This window comes from Heliconius melpomene, chromosome 10 (assembly GCF_056956725.1).
Source record: "Heliconius melpomene rosina isolate 202511_hmr_F chromosome 10, ASM5695672v1, whole genome shotgun sequence".
Taxonomy (NCBI): Eukaryota; Metazoa; Arthropoda; class Insecta; order Lepidoptera; family Nymphalidae; genus Heliconius; species Heliconius melpomene.
This window is the reverse complement of record NC_140398.1, coordinates 3,381,046-3,396,937: the sequence shown is the minus strand read 5'-3', so window position 1 is coordinate 3,396,937 and position 15,892 is coordinate 3,381,046. Positions and strand designations below refer to the sequence as shown.

The window sequence follows — 15,892 nt, the reverse complement described above, 5'->3', positions numbered from 1 at the left end:
CTCAATATACAATGTCTCGAATTTGGGTAAAAAGTGGAATATCAAACGTTATTTGGTTCTACGAGTATCTGTTATGAGGGCAAGCAGATGTATTCTTGAGAAAAAAAAAATAACTTCGGCGCTAAGGTAATTTATTAGAAAATAATATCTATGATTGAAAACTAATCATTTGAAAACTTTAAGAATATGATTTTTTTATATTTTAATGATTTAAGTCATATGGAGTGTACAGTAATTTATTTTTATATTAACTAAACATATTGTGCCAAGTGCCTTGCTATACAAGTTCCTGGGGCGCGACCTCCCGGACGCCCAAGGAAGCGCTGGTTGGATGTCGTGATGCAGGACATGAGAGCCAATGGTCTAACCACCGAGGACGCAAAAGATCGTGCAAAGTGGAGTAGGTTAAGTAGGAAGGCAGACCCCGGTAATAGCCGGGATTAATGCCAGGAAGAAGAAGATTAACTAAACATATTAAATTAAACATTTATTTAGCTCCACGCTGTGTTAACCGTTGAGACACTTCATTCCCCATTTCTGCTTAATTTTTGAGACATTACGTCTTGTGTGAGACATTCAATAAATCATTGCTCCGGGTGGGAATCGAACCCATGCAGCGTCGCGTTTATAGTAAGACGCTATCTAAAGTAAACATTTTAATATGTTCATCTTTACCTTTAATTAAAGAGGTTTTCTCTGTAAATGATCTAAGGATAATTAACGTAGTTACTTAAATTGGTTACTTCATTTAGTAAAACGACTCTTCAAATATATTTTTGATTCTCAGCCTTCAGTTTTACTACGAATTTCTTATTAGTGAAATGATTTCTAATATTAGTATAATTATAGCTTCATTAACAATTGCCTTAAAATATAAGACAAAAAGGCCCAAATCTTCTGTTTTGTTTAGATTAGTAATTAATTATTGTTTTTGCAATCAAATTTAAGTAAAATCTGTTGTCATTTCTATTAGATATTTTTTAAAATTTTACTAGAAATAACTTGGTTTGTATAGAATCTTTTATTTAAAATCTATTTAGAAAATAAAAATAAAATACTTTTTCATACGTTATGAATAAAATTCCTAACTTTTCTTTCGAAATATTCTATAGAAATATAGAAAGTATCAACCAACAATATTAATATAATAAAGAAAGTTAATTAGATAGTCAAATACGTTTTCCGTGGTGCTACGGAACCACGATAAATACAAGATCCCGTTGGGCGAGTTTGTGAAAAACCCCATAAACTTTGTTTTACGACCGACGTAGTACAACTTAATGCAAATATGAAGATGTTATAGAATTTAAAACACGACGACAAGTACTGAAATTCTTTTAAATATCAAATATTTTATAATTTTTTAAGAAGATTTAAACGAAATGAAAAATTTCAACTACGCATATTTATAATTCTAAACTTTAATTAGTACAGTAGAGAAAGTACATTGAAATTATTATAATTAGTAAGTATTATATTATGTCTAGTAGCGCGGCGTTGTGTTTCGCCATACAACACGCAACGCCTCCAGAATTCAAATGAAAGTGGGGAGCGGAGTGTCTTAACACTGTACTAGTAGACAGTGTAAAAGTAGTGTGAAGAAGTTATAAAAAATCCTTTATTTAAAGCTACAATGACTAAGATTAGCATAAACAACAATAATTAAATCGCTTTCATTTGGATACACTCATGGCGGGCGGCGAGCGGCGGCTGTGCTCTCTCTGTGTAATAATTATTAATTTGCATGAGTGCATGTGATTCGAACCCCGACCACACTCGATTAACGCCCACAATGGCTAAACAATAGCCGTGGGCATAGCGTCGATAGAACCAGATGTGACCTAGTATTGAATTTTCCACATTTGGTATATATGGTATATTTACTAGAAGTAGAAGAACTACAGTAGAGTTGGCTAATGTTTCTATTGTAGTCGGTAAATTTTTTTAAAACGTATGAGAAAATAAAATGTATTAGTGATTCACAAAGTGTGCCCATTTCCTTGGTACTAGTATATTTATTTTCTAATGTACCTAAAAAGAAGATATCTCTTAATATTTGTGTTTCATATTAAATCTATTAAATACATATAAATATAATTTTATGTATTCTTTATTGCACAAAATACACAAGAAATGAGACTTGGTTTATAATGGTGGACTTACCTCCAGAAATCTCTTCCAGCCATTCCACGGAAGTGGATACGTGTAAAATGGCGGAAATAATAAAAAAATACAGTGAAAAACATTCCGCACTTTCCGCCGAATTTTTGAGGCATTGCGTGTTGAAAAACGGAACACAACGCCGCGCTTTCCCTTTGGTACCAGCCAGAGCCAAGAAATGAAAATATTAATTACTATTAATTAGTTGATAGCCTCTATGGTAACTTTACATAAAATAAAATTAAAAGCATCTAAGGTAAAAACTCAACAGTTATATTACTAAACAAGCTAGAACAGACGTTAACGAAGCATGCGGCAATCTGACACTTCCTGCAATTTGATAACTTGTATTTGAATGAAATAGCATAAACTAGAACGCATTTGAATAGAATGTAGCGTCGTTTTGTGACGACGAGTGCGATCGTTATGTGAGAAGAAATAGTTGAAGCTGTTTATTTTTCTTTTATAACGTATAAAGTTGTTGTAAAAAAAGCAGCTTCACGCTTTTCCTCACATTGCAGGGTAGGCGAGGTAGACCCCTGTATTAGGACACTCTGCTGAACTACCTTCGGAATTTTTGAGACATTGCTTTTTGATTCGTGGAATTTTGTTATTAAACGTAGGATTAATAATTATAATATTTATAAAAAATAAAATATAAAATATAATATAAGCCACCATGATGTGTTGAACGCCAATCCGAGTGATTGACGTCACACCCTGGTAAACAAACAAATTGACATTTGCTTTTGTATGCCATGGTATTGACAGCACACTCAGACGTGACGTCACTTGTTCCACGCGTTTTGGTGCGATTTTTAAACTTATAAATTAAAATGTATTTTTTAATAAATATAAAATGTATTTTAAATAATATAATATTTAACCTTTTTTAATAAATTAATAGTTAACTCATGATGCACACAATCACATTTAAATACTCTTAATCGAGATACTGGTTACTTCATAGATACGTTGTTTTATTTTTCTGTATCTTCTGCTTTCAGCTACTGTATCCGACACACAGTAAGGTAGGCAGAGGGAATCTGGGAACCTAGTGTTAAACTCCTTTCCTATTAAGACACTTACGTTTCCCAGTTTCCTTCGAATTCTTGAGCAGAGCTACATCGTAATATTTACCACTATTTAAATAACATTATATGTTCATTTCTTTTATCTTTAATCTTCTATTATCTATTATATATAAAAATAGCCCTAAGTTAAAATATTAAAGGCAACATATGCTAAAACGAGGCTTACGCAACACTAAAAAGGTTAACTTAGCATATTTAAAAGATACCGCCCACCCTAAGACAATGGCGTGTATAGCCTACGTTTATGAGCATACGAAATCTGGCGTTATCACGATGATTTGATCTCATGATTTATTAAAATAATAGTCGTGAGAAATTTCAAAGAATTTGAATTTGTTATACAAATATTTACTTATCCATTCCCGTTACATGTATTAGCAAAAGTGTGACTGTAAATGCGACAGGTTGTGGGTTCGATTACCACTTGAGGAAATAAAATATTTAACATAATAAGATTTTTATTAAATATTTCTTCGCTCTAGTGTTGATTGAATCAAAGTGCGGCGTTGAGTTTCACTCAACACGCAATGCTTCAAGAATTCGGCGGAAAGTGGAGAACGGAAGTGCCTTAATAGGTAACGGAATGTCTGTAGACTAGGTTCCCAAGTTCCTTTTGCCTATCCTACTATATGCAGGATGCAGAGTGAAGCTAAAAAAGAAAATTTATTAATTATTGTTGTACATATTTCTTATTTACTAATTACTTAATTAATTTTTATATTTAATGTGCTATAGTTGTTTGTAAGCAAATGAGCATATTAATAATGACAAAACGTGGCGTTAAGATCCGCCACCCACTCGTTTCGAATTCCAGCAGGAAACGGATAATAGATTGACTTTCTAGCTGAATAAAAAATTTACATGACCACAAATTGTCGTATGTTAAATAGGGAAAAATAATTGAAATTTATTCAGTAGTTACTATGGGGTAAAGTGATGAATAAATATTTAAATCTTAATACATATTTATCATGTTAATTTGTTTATTAATAACAAATTGTTAATAACTCAGCTTCTTAACGATGTATTATATTCTTGTTATCATTAATAACTTAGGCTAAAGAGGGCGTATCAAGATGTATATAAAACATATTTTAATTTATGATAGATGTTTTTTGTGTAATATTTTTCTGTTACTACGTGTAATACAACTTGGGTACGTTAGGTTCGAAGCTCTTTTCAGCTCCAGGATATAGCTGGACAGAGAGATCCCATTCCCGTTAAGACTCTACGTTCTCTATATTCCGTCCAATTTTAGAACGCCGGAGTTCAACGTCGCGTTGTCATATTACGCGAATGCTCCACCTTCGTCCGCATCGTCACTTACCACCAGGTGAGATAGCGGACAAATGCTTGCCTATCAACAATAAAAAAAAAAAAAAAAGAATGGAATCGAATCCACATCTGTCTCGTTTGTAGTCACATGCTTTGCCGCTGTGCCACGACGGTGTCGTTGTGGAGGAAAATTATTAAAAGATTAAAGTAATATTTTGACTATGAGGTCTTTTATAATACAACCTTCATAATATTTCTGCTATATATATTGACTTGCTTACTTTAACATTTTCAAAATACAATATTTAGATAATGAGTAAAAATATTATTACTTTGTAGCTATACAGAGAGAACCTCATAACTAGTGTTAAGACACTCTGTTCTCATTAAGACTTCCGTTTCCCACTTTCCGCTTATTACGGAGGCACTACGTTAAAGTAAAATTATACTTTTAATCGATATTATATTTAATTAAACACACCGACTTTATCAGATGTTATTAAAGGATAATCGTGAAATACTTGTAATAACCCCGTATGCGACATTTTCAAACGTACTGATAAATAAAGAAAAAAGTATAACACAAATACTTGGCACGACGTGAGATGAGTGGGTCGAGTATCGTTTAAGCCTTGGAGAAGCGATCATTTGTTTAATAATTATAATTATTTTCACGCTTCACGCTGTATCGCTCATGTAGCAGCGTAGACAGAGAGAGTCTAGTGTTAAGACACTCTGCTCAGCTTTCCGCCGAATTCTTTAGGAATTTTGTGTTGATCAACGCCGCGCTTTACATCGACACTAGAGTGAATGAGAGAAAGAAAAAAAATGAAAATATTAAATATTGCACTTCCTCGAGTGGAAATCAAACCCACAACCTGTCGCTTTCACAGTCACACGCGTCGCCACGATTGGCCTCAAATAAAACTTTAGTTATATATTATAACAATTTATATTTATATAATAAAACTAATATAATACAAAAGTATATAGAATTATAACTACAAAATAAATAATAATATTAGTTATAAAAAGTTGTAAGTCATGTACGAATCATCATCCCTTTAATGGCTGTCAATTAAAAACTGTAGCAACAGTAATTCTTATTAAAGAAACAAGTAAGGTAAGATTTTTTATACGACTATCGATGAACAGACAGACTAAACATATATATATTTGTACCAAACCAGTTTTATAACAATAATTTTATGCGAAATTTACCCATATTTGGTGTCGCGATTCTACAATGGGTTTTCAAAGAGAATCCATTTATAATTCCAAATATAATAAATTGTTATTTAGTGCTATAATATAAGCATTCGCTGTTATTGGTTTTGAGAGGTTATATATTTTAAATTCAATAAATGTGAAAATTAAACGTTTTTGTTTGTTTAACAGTAAATATACAGTGCTTTTTTTTTTTAAATCAATGAATAAATGAATAAATTTTATATTTGGGACGTGAATGTCAAAACGTCTCTTTTATTTTCACATTATTGCGGGTTTGCCAGAAAAAATATCATTGTTTGTACTCCTTACAAAGACGGGTTCGGTTCTTGGCTGTTAATATAAATTATATACATTACTAGCGGCCCGCTCGCGGCTCCGCCTGCGTGAGCTACGTTACTATTAATGTCTTTCTCCATGAGTACCTACGGCCTATAAGTGACGCTCGTGCAAAATTTGAGACTCCTAGCATTTGTAGTAACGAAGTTTCATACAAAATTTCAACTCCAAAATCAACCCCTTAGAAGTCGAATATTGCAAATTCCCGTCTTAGGGAGCACCTACGTCCTATAAGTAACTCCTATGCAAAATTTAAGATTCTTAGCACATGTAGTGTCTGAGATTTCGTGATGAGTGAGTGACCTTTTGATTTTATATATATAGATATATTATAAAACAAATAAATAATGATTTTGAGGGCAGTTATGGAGCAAGGTTATAACCGTGTGACTGTAAACGCGATAGGTTGTAGGTTCCATTCTCACTCGAGGAAATTTTATATCATCAGTTCCTCGCTCTGGTAACGAATCAAAGAGCGGCTTTGAGCTCCGCCACTCGACATGCAATGTCTCCTGAATTTGGAGGAAATTGGGGGACAGACAGACAGGAACACTAGGTTCCCAGGCTCCGTCTGCTATAATAAAAGGAATAAGAATTCATATGCCGCCATACAAATTCACAGTCGCTTCCTCTTATAAATGCAATACCATTCTAAAATATCACTCAATGGCATACTTGTGTTCGTAGTTTCCATAGCCCACGCGTGCGTGGGCGTCGCTACCGATGAAGCACCAAAAAACGAGAAAAAATCAAAGAAATATCGCATTTTTCACCTTTGTAATAATAGCTATTTTGCTGTGAATATATTTATCGTTTGAGAAATACACTTTCCAGTAGGATATTTGTTTAACGGTGAAGATGTGGAGTATGTGACATGTAGGTGGTAATTTAGTGGAATATTACAATGTTTTATTTTGATAGAAATATTTGGTATAAACATTTAAGATTCCATTGATGCAAAATTGAATATATTTATTGAATCTATATAGTTCAGATTTTACTTGGGAGAAATAAAAAAATATATATTTTCCACTTTAAATAGATAGTGTGCGGTGTTAAGTTTCGGGAAATTAACAAAGAAGTAATGAGTTAATTTAGATATTTACACAGATTAGCTTTTTACATAGATCTTATCTAAATTTAACTAAAAATAGGGAAAATATTAAAATTATTATTTGTGATATAAAAATACGTAACATTTTTAAATCTCATAATAAACCTGAAATAATTAACGCAGTTTTAATTATAACAAATAATTGGTTCATGGAAATTACTTCACAAAACTTTTAAAAAACGTATACGTATTTAAAATATTAATATTAAGGCCAGATTTGAAAACCTATCTTGATGCAGAGGCACAAAAGGTTGTGAGTTCGATTTCCACTCAAGGAAATTTAATATTTTCATTTCGTCGCTTTGGTGTCGAGGAACGACAGAAGAAGAAAAGAAAATTCTGCGAAAAGTGAGCAGCGGAGTTTTTTAACACTAGGCCCTATGCTTGAAGCTTGCTGAAGCTAAAAAAATGTATGTCATATACATATTTGTTTAATATGTACTGTACTCTGTACCACGTTCTGGGAACTAAATGGTATGTTGACGTTTCAAAAGAGCTTATGAAAGCCTACTTGAATAATACATTTTGCAAGCTCTTTGGGATTTTAATTTTAAGCCCTGTTAAATTGTTCACATTATTCCTGTATAGGTACTGTGTACGTACTCGTATAATGTATTTGAATTTCATAACGAACTGAACAGTTTAATTAGTGGTGGAAAGAATATTAAATTTCTATCAAAAAGTTTAATAACGCTTTTTGGTGTTCTGTAGTTAGGCATTTCGTTTTAATAATTCGTTATTATCGTATCACTATTATCGTATTAGGAAACCATTGCGGCGCCTTGGTAGTGTCTAAGCTTAAATACGACGATTGTAAGTTCGATCTGCATTTGGAGAAATGAATTGTTTTCATTTCTTTGGTTCTGCAATGCAAAGCGCGTCGTTTATACCCGACATGCTTCGAATTCACGCGGAAGGCGGAGAAATAGACAATGTCAGACAGAGGATTTTACTACTTTTGTAGTCCTTTAATGATCCTTTATCGACGTTTATCAATAACATTCATTCATCAATATTAAATCATCACAATATTTTTGATTAAAGCTTAATATATAGTGAGAATATTCTCTATCTATGTTCTCCGTTAAATTTATTATTTTATTATTGTTAAATAACACTGACAACACTGTGAATTGCATAATTTTTATTTCAGCACATCAAAATACAACGTGATTATTAATTTAATTGTACATAATAAATAATTACACTTTCATTTATAAATTGTAAATACTAATTATAAATTTATTTTATATATTATACTACATATGAAAAGTAGTTAAATTGGTTATAATTAATTTAAAATGCACTTAAATTGTATTTTCGAAAGAACAAATAACATTTATATTCAAGCCAATACTGAAACAATACACATACTAATAATATTTCAAATTAGCAATATCAAAGATGTTATTAAAAACAGAAATTCTCTCTATGAATAATTTTTATTACAATTTCATTGCAATATTTACTTGTCGTTTTGCAATGAACGCATAGAGTAATGACGTTCGACGTTGTTAACAATTAACGTGGTTAGTTACATTGCTCGCTCTCGTCACACAGTTAATAGACTCGATTTCAAACTTTTTAATAGAGAATATATTATATGAAGGGAATATATATTTGTTTTATATAGTATTTTTTTTGAATAGATAATTATAAGATAAATTTAGATTTGACCGAAAAACGGAGTGTCTTAACACAAGGTTCTATCTCTCGTCCTTCTCATATATGGGAGAAAGTGTGGAACGGAGGAAATATAAAAATAAACAGCAATAAAATTTTATGGTAATCAAGTGTTCCCTTATATAATATTTCAATCAAATAAAAATAGTTACAAGGGACAAAAACCATAAAAATATAAGCTTACATCAAAGATTGTTTGAAAGAAACCACGAAGGCAGAATAAGAAATGTTTAGACAAAGCCAAGTTAAAACCTCTCTACATATGGCTACGTATCCGACATTAATTTTGATTTCACATCCAATTTTGGCATTGAAAGGTTGATCTTTTTGCTATATTTTCCAAGGTATCCGATAAACAAAGAGCTTCGTTAGCAGCCTTCGCTCCTGGAATCCTGGAATGGTCGGCATTAATGGAAAAAAGTATCGCCAATCAATCCGATGTCAACGACACATCGATGTGGGAATCCGGCTGGGTGCAGCTTTTTGTGGAACAATACTGCCGATTTGTAGATGCACTTGGACTGTGCAGGACATTGTGTATTTAAAGAATAGCCTATAATATTAACTGGTTTTCTTTTTATTTAAATGCAATTATTATTTTTGTTTGTTTTTTTTTATTTTAATTACTGATGAATGTAGTGAATTATAGTCGTTTAGAACTGTATATTAAATACTTAATTTTATTTTATAAAATTATAAAATACTTCTCGCCTAGTTTGTGCTATAAATATTTTAACATAGTATTTCCTATTTATGTAGCGTGACGATTATCAGTATTTAAACAATAGTGTGATCAAATTATTGATAAGGATCTCCTGTTTAATACGCGTAAATTCTCAACCAAGGCAGAACTATTTTTTCCGGTTTTACTCTGTTTCCCGCAGGTAGGCAGAGCAAGCTTAGTGTTAAGACACTCCGTTCCCCACTATCCGTCGAATTTTGGAGGCATTGCGCGGTGAGTGCTTAAAATTTTAAACATAAAATTTTGATATGCAAATTTCTTTATATTAATATTTTTTATTCTTCTTTCTATGGAAAGAAGAATAAAATTCTTCTCTTTATGAAGAGAAAACTTTCTATAAATGAAATATATATGAAAAACTTATTTCTTTTTCAATAGTATCATTGTCAATAGTAATTGTAACTTTTGTATCTAATACAATTAGTCTGGTCCTAATTAGATTTGATTCATCTTTACCGATTATTTACTCATTAATTAGAAGACTAAAATTTATTTGCTTTTTTGTGATTTTCTTTGCTCTTAACTCAGACTATAACTAATTGTAATTGATATGTACGTGCTCCTTTGAATCTCAATTGAAAAGCTTTTAAATTTTGTCTGTCTTTTGTTGTCTGACATAAAACGCTATGGTCGTAGGTTCGATACGCACTCAGAAGGATTTTTTTTAATTCCCCTTTTTTTTTTCCTTGTCGTCGAATTTTTCGCTTATTTTCCTGTTTTAGTAAATAAAGGGTTGCATTAAGTTCAACACGCTAGTTAATACGCAGCAGTATCGAATTTGGACGGAAAGTGGAAGGGAGTGTTTTGACTCTTTGGTTTCTCTGTCTTCCTTACTACATACGGGATAAAGTAGGAAGCATTTTTTTTTATTTTAATACATTTAACAATTTTTTCTCTCTTTCTTAATTGAAAAGAAGGATAACGAATTGTTAAGCTAAGAGATCTGTAGTATAACATCGCACATCTATCACAACGAGGAAGAGTGAGATTTGAACCCACAGTCATCAGTCTAAGATGAGGTTTTAATGAAACTAATGCTGGCGACACCACAACTCAACGAACGTAGATTTTAGGCGGAAGTAATATTTTAACAGTTACATTTATCTCCTTGTATGGCCGTAGACGCTATAAAGTTTTCCCATACACTATAAATAAAAGGCAATCAATGGGAACCCACGCGAATAGAATATTGTTCTTAGAGTAATCGTTTAAATGGTAATGACACGACTTTCCCATAGGAGACCATAAAACTGTATCTAACAATGAACTGTTTTCTTAGTGAATTTCTTGGATATAGGAAAATTGGTTTTATTTTTATATGGGAAGATTTTTTTGTAGTAGATTAAATATTTATAAAAATATATTAATACGATATTAAAACAGCGAATTATATAACGGAATCTTGAATATGGCTATTAACTTAAAAATTTGCCATAGATTGTTAAAATTATTAAATTTTCATAAAAACAATTTCAACAGAACCTGTACTTAAAAAATTTAAAAGTGAAATTTCGAATTTCGCTTGACTTTTATCCCGAGTGCACACAGAACTCGGCACCCATATAGATCTCCCATTGTTTTGTCGGTGACGACGCATTAATTAACATTTAACTTGGCTCTCATTTTACATTAATATTTTTAACGGCATTTCTATTGTACGCCTTCCGTCCTTCAGAAGTTTTGGTTGCATGTATGATAATTTACTCACATGTTTGTGCCAACTCGAAAACTGAGAACTATTTACTTATTTTTGTTTTTTATATTTAAAATATTGTAAAAATCAAGTCCAATGGCGTATTTGAATATAACGAACGTTGTGGGTTCGATTCTGTATACATATAAATTATTCTCAATAACGGAACCTTTTATGTTTGGGTTTAATTCGTTCTTGGCTCCCTAATTTAACATTGATTTCGACGCATAGGGGGGCAGGAACCTGACAGCCTGACGACAATAATTCACACCCTCGTTAATTGAATGGAGGGATTATTATTAATAATTAATTCGATATCATAATCCAATTTAACTTTTGAGTATTTATTTAGACTCGTTGCCAATTAGGTAATCAAAATTTAATACAAATTATATTTTAATTATGTATGTACATAATTATGTTTATTTGAAAATTCATTAAGTAGTGCTGTTAATTTTTTTATAGTAGTCATAAGTTTTAATATATGCAACGTTAAGATTGTCAGTTTGTTTTAACTAGAATCACATTTACTTATATATAAACAGGTAACTGATTGATTCTAATAGGTGCCTTTTACCGTTGTCTTAAAGTTCCGTACCATAATTAAGTATTTTTTTCATCTCTTAAGCGTCTTCTGCATTTGGCGAGGAGGTAAAAAAAATGATGCATTTTTCCGTTTTTCTCCTTTTCTTTTAGATAAATATAAATACTCTTATAAAGTAAAGTCTTCTTATTACATTTTTGGAACCACCAAAACTATTCAATCCATCCCACCCGTGCATTATGAACGAATCTCATCAGGTCGGCTATGAAAATAAAACTGCATCTAACCGCGTTCCAGCAATATCCGGATCCTTTGGAAATGTAACGACCCGCCAAGAAGTTCAGTTCACATACCTAGTGGAATATTAAACATTGAAATTTACTTTTAATTCAATAGGATATGAGTATAATAGAATGAAGTTTGAAGTTGAAGTTTGGTTTGGAAAATTGAAGTGAAATAAGAGATTTCAATTGTGATAATGGTAATAAATTATTTAGTAGGTAGTTTTTTAGCTTTACGTTGTATCTCGAATATAGCAGCGTAGGCAGGGAAATTTAGTGTTGAGATACTCCGCTCCCCTTTTTAATTGGCGGGATTGTACGCCGCAAGTGGTACCTATTAGGTATAACGCAAAAGATTTTGGATATATCGGAATAATTTTACATAAGATTGCTTTCCACCAGGATGAGAATAGAATATTTAATTTTGAAATATAACGTTTTGGTGCTATTATTAACCTTAAGAAACAAAAATATTCTTATTTCATATTTTAAAGTTTTGTGGTATTTTATGGTAATAAGCCGATAAGTGACATAAGAGTTCAGAGGTACTACAACCGTTTACGCAAACTGCTTGTATTAAAGCAACTTTCACATTGAACTGGGGTCACTTATGCGTGTGACCTTTTCCAAGGTTTAGAGGTCATTTTGAGAAGTCAATCCCGATTGTAGACTGTGTGACCAATCAATTCGTTACAGCCAATCAACCTGTAATATTGTAATTTATAATTATTCTTCTTAAAATGAACATTATATTTATAACTTTATTATTATTATTATTTTTTATTTTCTTCCTCTGGTAAGAAGACCAAGCGCGACGTTGAGATCTGCCTACTTCTTGGGGAACGTAGTGTCTCAATACTATACTGTACTGGGCCCGTATTTATAAGCCACTCTCTACTCTAAGACAGGTCTTGAGAGCGAATTTGAGATGCTGTTTTAATTTATAAATTATAATTTATTAAAAAAAACGGCATCTCAAGATCACTCTCAGAGTTGAAAGCAGTATGAATTTATATAAAAAAGGAAAATATTTGTAGTTATAGAGCAATATGGAAATAAGGACAAAGAAGATCAAATTTAACCTACTTATTACAATGATATCCTCATTTTGCTGTTAATTAAATTAAAATATAATAATAGTAAATGTACCTGTAGAACAAAAAAAAACTTCAACATTTCATTCAGCACGCTAACAATATATCGAATTATATCGAATACGATTACCGTACGTCTTTCCAATGTATGAAATAACCTAATAATATTCTTCGCATAAATCACTTAGAATTTTCCCTGAATGTGAATCAAGGAGCCTGGCGTTGGAAGTGCAAACATCGTTTGTTTATACTCATCAGCCATTCCATCGAATTCACAAATTCAATTGGTGATTTTTGTGAAAATTAAAAAAAAATCGCTTTTCAAATGTTAACGAAACGTTAGTTTAGTTTGTTCGGAGGTAAATTGCAAAGAGCAATTTCAATTTCCAATTTAATTCTTTTACGATGATCGAAATTACTTATATATTTTTGTTACATTGATTTATCTTTTTCTTCTTAATTGACAAACATAGATAATTTCATTCTTCGCTTTCGTCACGACATTGCCTTTTAGATATTGGAACTTAACTCCGTAGTTTCTCTAAATAGACCAGGAAAATAAGAGAACCGACCGTTCAGGGATCTAAAGAAAGCCTTAATATCCAGTTTTGCTATAGTTTATTTAAATAAAGCCTCGATATTCTCACGATTTACAATCGATCCCACGACCATCGCGTTTAGAGTCGAAGACCTCCACTATATTTAGATAGATATAGCTTCACGCTGTATCCCGCACACAGCAGGTAAGACAGAGAGAACCTAGTGTTAATACACTCCGTTCTCCATTTTCCGACGATTTCATTGCGTATTGCCTCAACACCAGAGCTAAGAAATAAAAACATAAATTTCATTACATATTTCATTTCCTCGAGTGGGGATCGAATTTACAACTAGTCGTATTTACAGTTTCACACTTGTCCCTGCGCCACGACTGGCCCGCCATTATTTCAAACTATATATTTTGTTTTCCTTATCAGTTACTGATAACATACTTGTATATACCAGCTAAATAATTTAAATATTTTTCAACAATAGCTGACATAATATCGTTTTAATTTATAACGTAATCTGATGGTTATATCCGTAACACATGATTGGGCTTAATTAAGCCAGTAATAATGAACCTTCAATAGGCTTTTTGCGCTTCATTATAGAATGTTGACATCATTTTTGTCGTTAATAATTAATTATAATTTATGGGCATTTATTTTAAAGTTTGTTGTGTGTGGATTTATTCTGCAAATATCAATTAGTATTCGCTAATTGCAGTTAAACATTAAATATTGTTGTTTTACTGGTGACATGTTCGTATGCTGGTGGTGTGATGTTAGCTATAGTTATAGTTAATATGATATAAAGGAATTATATTTATTAAGATTTTTTTTCATTATTAGTTAATAAATATAATTCATATGTGAGTCTACCTGGCGTTAGGCCCTGCGTTTGTTGTGCGTTTTTTTTCTCAATCTACTGTGGATGGTCTTTAATATCTTGAATTTTAAGACCATACGCGCAACGTGGTCTTACCATCTCAGGCGATGTACTTGGAGCATATCCATTACATAACATGAAAATATGTAACTTGAAATATTCATTAGATATTAATAGAAATCTATTAAAACAAAATTAATGTAATAATATATCAATGAAAAGTAAAGAAAAGGCATGAATGCAAGAAGAGAGACTATAAGTTTTTGAATTTCAATCTCTATTTATCATAATATTTCGAAATAAGCCAAATTAAGCCTACGCGTTGCCTAGTAAACTTCGATATACGTAAGTTTTAAAAGCAGTGAGCGCCTGTACGTTTAAATATAGCAATATTGCATATATTTCGTTAAGCAAAACTAAATAGGTCAGGCGCTATATGGGAGTTATGTATATAATATTATATAGATTCCAGATTTGATTCCTCTAGTTTGTACTTTAGTGATATTTAAATATTAAAACATGATTTGAGGAGTTTGTGGTGTAGCAGTGGGAGAGCAATTGCTCATATAGTTAGTACAAACAGAGAAAATTGCTAAATTAGATATGAATTTCTCATTTTATGCTTATCTTTTATATATCGTACATTTGTATCTATATAGATATACTAGAGACTTTCCCGCGGCATTACCCGCTTGAACTACACGATATATTTATTTAATATACGAACTGAATTAGAAAACTTCAGGAACACGAAAAGTTCCTGTTCTAAATAATCTTTATATTATTATATTTCTAAATATAGAGGATAGTGATCTATAGGATGAAAATCGATAGATGGACTATCCAACAAAACAAGAATTTTTGAATTCGAACCAGTATTTCCTGGAATTGTGTGTTTAACCAAAAGAACTCTTCTACCTTACCATATAGAATACTGTCGATGAGTCTAAAAATATCTTTGCACAGGAATCAAATCTACAACCTCATAGATACATTATAAATATTATCTTTAATGTCGTATCCTAAACTCATACAATTTACTATTTTACCATACACTGTTCCATATAGGCAAATATCAATTTTAATGAACTTAGTATACACGTTGTAAGTTATAACATCGTTATATTGCATGTTTCGAACATCTTAGAGCTCTACTCGTATGCAGTCTATGTATGAACAAAGTGCCTTTGCTAATCCCGTTGAAAAGCGAACCGT

General features: G+C 31.6%; 1 protein-coding gene across 1 annotated transcript in view; it reads left to right on the top strand.

Moving 5' to 3' along the window:
* Lrt (Leucine-rich tendon-specific protein) overlaps positions 1 to 15,892 on the top strand; it is a 94,100-nt gene that overhangs the window by 25,708 nt on the left and 52,500 nt on the right. The gene's annotated exons all lie outside the window — the stretch shown is intronic.